Raw genomic sequence first — 6,692 nt, 5'->3', positions numbered from 1 at the left:
GTTTCTGTTAATGGGGGGGTGTTGAACGGGTTTCCTGAGGTGTTTGAACAGCCTACACCACAACTGAGTGAGGGGGATGACTTAAATCCTAGTCCCCCTAAGGACGATGATCAGAATGTACTTGGGAAGGGAGGCAGTGGGAAGGGGGAAGAGGGTACACCAGAGGCATTGCCTCCAGTGCCTGAGGTCTGCAGTGAACAAGCACCGGATGACATGGTGAAGGTGACTGTTCCTGACAAAAATCCACCATGTCCTTGCTGTGGTACCCAGGTCAACTCGATGTTGGCCCTAATTGAACACCTTAAGGGGTCTCACGGGAGGAAGTGGGTGTGCTTTCGGTGTGCCTAGTGTGGGAGGGAGGATTTTAACCATCACAGTACTGTTTGTCATTTTGCAAAGTGCAAGGGTCTGAAGGATGCGGGACCTCCAGTGGGAGAGTGGATATGTGAGGTATGCAGTAGAGATTTTATGACTAAAATTGGCCTAGGACAACACAAAAGATTGGTACATCCACTGGTTAGAAACCAGGAGAGGATCAATGCTTCCCAACCGAAAGAAACATCAAACCGAGGAGCCCACAAAAGATGCTGGACAAAGGAGGAGGAAGATCTACTTGTCAAGCTGGAGGTACAGTTCGAGAGTCACAAAAACATTAATAAGCTCATATCGGAACACTTAACAAGCAAAACAGCTAAGCAGATTGGTGATAAAAGAAGAATGCTGCTCAGGAAGACTGGAGTGGGTGGGGGAGCAGCTGGGAACTTGAAATCAGAACCTGGGTCAAGTCATCAATCCCAGGCAGGAACTGTGAACAATGGACTTGGGGGGAACCACCAGCCGGGAGGACCAGCTGCTGGGAAGGGAACAATAGGGACATCTGGACACCACTTTGATAGGGATAACGGTCTCCGGGAAACCTTTGGCCAGCAGAGGGCGGGGTGACTGCAGGCTCGTTATCAGAAAAGGATCAAAGAACGTTTATCAGATGGGACAATTAACAACTTCCCCAGAGCATTTGAACAGTTATTAGAAGGCCAAAAGGTGCGACCACTGCTCAATCAGACAGCGCAGGACTGCTTTGGTTGCCTGGAATCAGTGAGCCCAATAAGAACAGCACTCCGGGGGGGAAAAGCAAAAGGAAACTCGGGAGGAGCAGCCAAGAAAACAGTTTCAGAAGTGGATGAAGGACAGAGCGATCAAAAGAGGTAACTACCTCTGCTTTCAGCGTTTATTCCATCTAGACGGGGAAATTAGCGAAGATCATTTTGGACGACATCGAATGTCTGTCCTGTGATGTATCACCCAGTGAAATTTATTCGGTATTCAAGGCCAGATGGGAAACACCTGGACAGTTTGGTGTGAGACTTGAGAGTCTTTGGAGACTTTGAAATTAAAGGGAAGGCCCACCATAAGGCCTTCAGGGACTTAATTACAGCCAAAGAAATTGAAAAGAACGTGCGGGAAATGAGCAAGGGCTCAGCACCAGGTCCAGATAGGATTGCCCTTGGGGACATCAGGAAGATGGATCCCGGGTATGCCCGGACTGCTGAGCTCTTCAACCTGTGGCTAACATCTGGTGACATCCCGGACATGGTGAGGGGGTGCAGGACTGTTTTGATCCCCAAATCGACAAAACTGGAGCACCTGAAGGACATCAACAACTGGAGACCCATCACAATTGGTTCCATCTTGCTGAGGCTGTTCTCCAGGATCGTGACGGCGAGGATGACTAAGGCGTGCCCGCTCAACCCAAGGCAGAGAGGTTTCATCAGTGAGGCGGGATGTTCTGAGAACCTACAAACCTATAGTTCCTACAAACTATAATTCGGACTGCCAAAAATGAACATAGACCACTGGGTGTTATATTCGTGGACATTGCTAAGGCTTTTGACACCGTGAGCCACCAGCACATCTTACACGTTTTACAGCAACGGAGAGTGGATCCCCACGTCGTCGGACTGGTGGACAATATGTACAAGGACATCAGTACGTATGTCACCGTCAAGAAGAACACGCACACGGACAAAATCCAGATCCGGGTTGGAGTGAAGCAGGGTGATCTGCTGTCACCCCTTCTATTCAACCTGGCAATGGACCCCCTGTTGTGCAAGCTGGAAGAGAGTGGCAAAGGATTCCATCGTGGAGAGCGTACGATAACTGCCATGGCATTCGCTGATGATCTGGTCTTGTTGAGCAACTCCTGGCAGAACATGAACGTGAACATCAAGATACTAGAGACCTTTTGCGTTCTCACAGGTCTCAAAACGCAGGGACAAAAGTGCCACGGCTTCTACATCAAGCCCACAAAAGACTCTTACACCGTCAACAACTGCGCTGCATGGACCATCAACGGCACACCCCTGAACATGATTAACCCTGGGGAATCGGAGAAATACCTCGGCCTGCAGATCGACCCCTGGACTGGGTTTGCAAAAACCGACCTTTCTGCAAAACTAGACGTCTGGCTTGAACGCATTGACCGAGCCCCACTTAAACCTCTGCAAAAACTTGACATCCTCAAAACATACACCATTCCTCGACTGACCTACCTGGCTGACCACTCAGAGATGAAAGCAGGGGCCCTTGAAGCCCTTGACCTGAAGATCCGAACAGCGGTTAAGGACTGGATGCACCTACCTCCGTGCACGGGTGATGCCATCTTGTACTCGAGCACGAGGGACAGCGGTTTGGGCGTCATCAAATTGGCGGGACTGATTCCCAGTGTGCAGGCCCGGAGACTGCATCACATTGCACAGTCTCCGGACGAGACGATGAAGACCTTCCTGGAGAAAGCTGAGATGGAGAAGATGTATGAGAAACTATGGATTCAAGCTGGAGGGAAGAGAGCGGCGATGCCGTCAATTTGGGATGCACTACCGGCGTCTGTACCACCCGCGACTGCAGAAACTTTTGGAGTGGGAAGCACCGAACCCTAAAAGTAAGTTCCCCAAACCATGTGATTGGAGAAGAAAGGAGTTTAAAAAGTGGACAAAATTGGAATCCCAAGGCCGTGAAGTAAAAAATTTTAAGGGGGACACAATTAGTAATAATTGGCTTCAATATTATAGACGCATACCTCACAGGAAACTCCTCACTGCTTTACAGCTCAGGGCCAATGTTTATCCCACAAGGGAATTTCTCACGCAGGGGAGGGGAGATAACTGTGTTAAGTTTTGTAGACACTGCGAGGCTGACCTTGAGACCTGCGGCCACATCATCGGCTTCTGCCCAGTGACGAAGGATGCCAGAATCAAGAGGCACAATCGCATTGGCGAGAGGCTTATTGAGGAGGCGAAAAAGAGAGACTGGGTGGTGTTCAAGGAGCCGCACATAAGGGATGCCACCAAGGAACTTTACAAACCGGACCTGATATTCGTGAAAGAGGACCGTGCACTTGTTGTGGATGTGACAGTACGTTTCGAGTCGACAAAGATGACACTGGAGGAAGCTGCCGTGGAGAAGGTGAACAAGTACAAACATTTGGAAACTGAAGTGTGGAGCCTCACCAACGCTAAGGATGTTGTTTTTATGGGTTTTCCCCTTGGAGCGCGGAGGAAGTGGTACAAGGGGAACTTTGAACTTTTGGACACTCTTGGACTTCCCAGATCAAGGCAGATCACTGTTGCAAGGACTTTATCCACGGACGCGCTCATCTCATCTGTGGACATTGTACATATGTTTGCCAGTAGAGCTAGGAAATCAAATGTATAGGATAGACATTTTTGTATTTTTGTACTTTGTACCTCTTGGATTTTGCATTTTACTATTTTGTATCTTGGGGGGATCTTTTGTAGCAGTGTTGATTTATAGATGTATGCTTATTACTTTTATATCTTAATAAACTAGACGGTTGCTAGGTTCGCAAGGCAGCCACAAGCCAGTTAGGTAGCTCATAGTGGGTAGGGACAGGACCTTTAATTCTCAACGCGTCAAATACCACCTGACTCAAACCAATCCTACTGGACTTGTACCGCTTAACCGGATTTGTCCAAGGTGGATGGGCCACCTTTACCCGGAAAAGGGACATATATTGTTTATACGTGTTCGATCTCTAGCCAAATGCCTCGTCATCTAATTAGTGACGCGCATGAATGGATGAACGAGATTCCCACTGTCCCTACCTACTATCCAGCAAAACCACAGCCAAGGGAACGGGCTTGGTGGAATCAGCGGGGAAAGAAGACCCTGTTGAGCTTGACTCTAGTCTGGCGCTGTGAAGAGACATGAGAGGTGTAGAATAAGTGGGAGGCCGGGCGCGCGCTTGGCGGTGCGGGGCGGCCCACCCGCTGGCATCCCGGCCATTGGTGAAATAATACTACTCTGATCATTTTTTCACTTACCCAGTGAGGCGGGGGGGCGAGCCCCAAGGGGGGCTCTCACTTCTGGCGCCAAGCGGCCGGCATGTGCCGGCCACGACCCGCTCCAGGGACAGCGTCAGGTGGGGAGTTTGACTGGGGCGGTACACTTGTCAAAGCGTAACGCAGGTGTCCTAAGGCGAGCTCAGGGAGGACGGAAACCTCCCGCGGAGCAAAAGGGCAAAAGCTGGCTTGATCTTGATTTTCCGTACGAATACAGAACGTGAAAGTGGGGCCTCATGATCCTTCTGGCTTTTTGGGTTTAAAGCAGGAGGTGTCAGAAAAGTTACCACAGGGATAACTGGCTTGTGGCGGCCAAGCATTCATAGCAACGTTGCTTTTAGATCCTTCGATGTCGGCTCTTCCTATCATTGTGAAGCAGAATTCACCAAGCGTTGGATTGTTCACTCACTAATAGGGAACGTGAGCTGGGTTTAGACCGTCGTGAGACAGGTTAGTTTTACCCTACTGATGATGTGTTGTTGCAATAGTAATCCTGCTCAGTAAGAGAGGAACCGCAGGTTCAGACCCCTGGTGCGTGCGCTTGGCTGAGGAGCCACTGGCACGAGGTACCATCTGCGGGCTTATGACTGAATGCCTCTAAGTCAGAATCCTGCCTAGACGTAGCGATACCGCAGCGCCGCCGGCGCCTCAGTGGGCTCGCGATAGCCGGCCACCCGCCCGCCCGCGGGCGGGCCCAGTGAGGAGCGCCGCTCGATGTTGGGAGCGGAGGGGCGGACGGATGCGGCTCTGCCTCTCCCCCGTTGCATACCGCATGATTGTGGGGCACCCAGCGCTAAATCATTCGTAGTCGACCTGATTCTGGGTCAGGTTTCGTATGTAGCAGAGCAGCTCCCTCTCTGCGATCTATTGAGAATCAGCCCTCGACACAAGCTTTTGTCGCTCTGGAAGGCACGAGCGGCTGGCCGGCCCGCTGCTCTGGCGTGCGGGCTGTGCGCGGTCCGCTTCCTCCTCCTCCTCCTCCGAGGTCTCTCTCTCGGCGGGCCGGGGTCAACAGGGGGCCCCAGCGGCGCCGGGCATTCGGGGCGCCCGCGCCGGCACGGTCCTCCTTGGCACTCTCCGACGCATGGGTCCCAGGCTCGATATGCGGGGTCCGGGGGCTGGGCACCAAGCAAAGGGCCGCGTGCCGCTGGCGTGGGCACGCTCCGAGCACCCGTGCCGAAAGAGAGAGGCCCCGCCCCGCCCCGGCTACAGCCGCGCGCAGCCTCGACTTCCCTCCGCACAGTTCCAGGCCCGAGACACGGGGCAGGGGCTTGGCCGCACAGGCGTAGGCGGTGGTGGCGGCGGCGGGTCTCCCCGAGGCCTCCTGTGCGCGGGTGCGTGGTGCGGGCGGGGCGGGGAACCCATTTCCTGCCGTCTCCAGTGGTGGGGGTAGACCTGTTGTCTGCCGCCGGCCTTTGCCTAGGGCAGCCCAGGCCTTGGGGTAGACCTCTTGTTCGCGGCCGGCCTTGGCCTGCGGCCACCTGTTGTCCCGGGCAGGCCCTTGCCTACAGCAACCTGGCCCCTGGGTAGACCTGTTGTCCCCGAGCCGGTCTTCAGCTAAGGCAGCCCAGGCACTGCGTAGACCTGTCGTCCGCAGCCAGCCTTAGGCCACAGCCGCCTGGGTGCCCCGGGGTAGACCTGTTGTCCCAGGCCCTTGGGTGGACCTGTTGTCCTAGGCCCCGGGGTAGACCTGATGTTCAAGGCCGGCCTTAGCCTATGGCCCCCTAGCAAGCAGGAAAAGTATGCAGACAGTGCCGGGGAGGCTGACGGGGGAGGGTGGGGCGCCCCCAACCGCCGATGGGCAGCTGCGGCTGCGACAGAGAGGGCAGGGCCAGGGGCAGGGGCAGGGGCAGGGAGAGAGGGCACGTGAGAGCGTGCCTGCGCATGGGCGGGCGGGCGCGGGTGGCAGGGGGGCAGGGGGAGGAGGCTGGGGGGTAGGGAGGGGGCGGGGATGGTTGGCCGCGCGTGCCTGCACGCGCCGCAGTGTGGTAGCCTGCAGGGGTGGCCGTAGCCTGCAGGGGTGGCCTTGGGGTGTGAGCGTGTGGAGTGGGGGGGGGTGGGGGGGGGGGGGTGGGTGTGTGTCACTGTTTCTCTCTCTGTGCGGACGAGGTCCGGTGGCTTCATGCTGGGCCCTGGCGCCTCGGCACCGAGCCCCCACAGCCCCCTAGAGTCACATCAAGGGCCAAAGACCTCTGCGGACCGTGAAACAACCCGCCCGACAGCCACACACAGCGCCTGTGTGCTGGCGGCGGTGCTGGCGGCCGCCACCTGTACCGGCAGGCGGGGCGGGCCAGGGAGGGGTGGGGCGGGGCGAGCCGCATCAGGGCCAGGGGA

At 55.2% G+C, this 6,692-nt stretch overlaps 1 pseudogene; it reads left to right on the top strand.

Moving 5' to 3' along the window:
* Window positions 1-5,256, top strand: part of LOC143694588 (28S ribosomal RNA) — an 8,596-nt pseudogene extending 3,340 nt beyond the window's left edge.
* Window positions 5,257-6,692: the final 1,436 nt, after the last annotated feature.

This window comes from Agelaius phoeniceus, chromosome 7, assembly GCF_051311805.1.
Source record: "Agelaius phoeniceus isolate bAgePho1 chromosome 7, bAgePho1.hap1, whole genome shotgun sequence".
Lineage (NCBI taxonomy): Eukaryota > Metazoa > Chordata > Aves > Passeriformes > Icteridae > Agelaius > Agelaius phoeniceus.
Note: the sequence above shows the minus strand (reverse complement) of the source record. Positions and strands in the feature narration are given on the sequence as shown.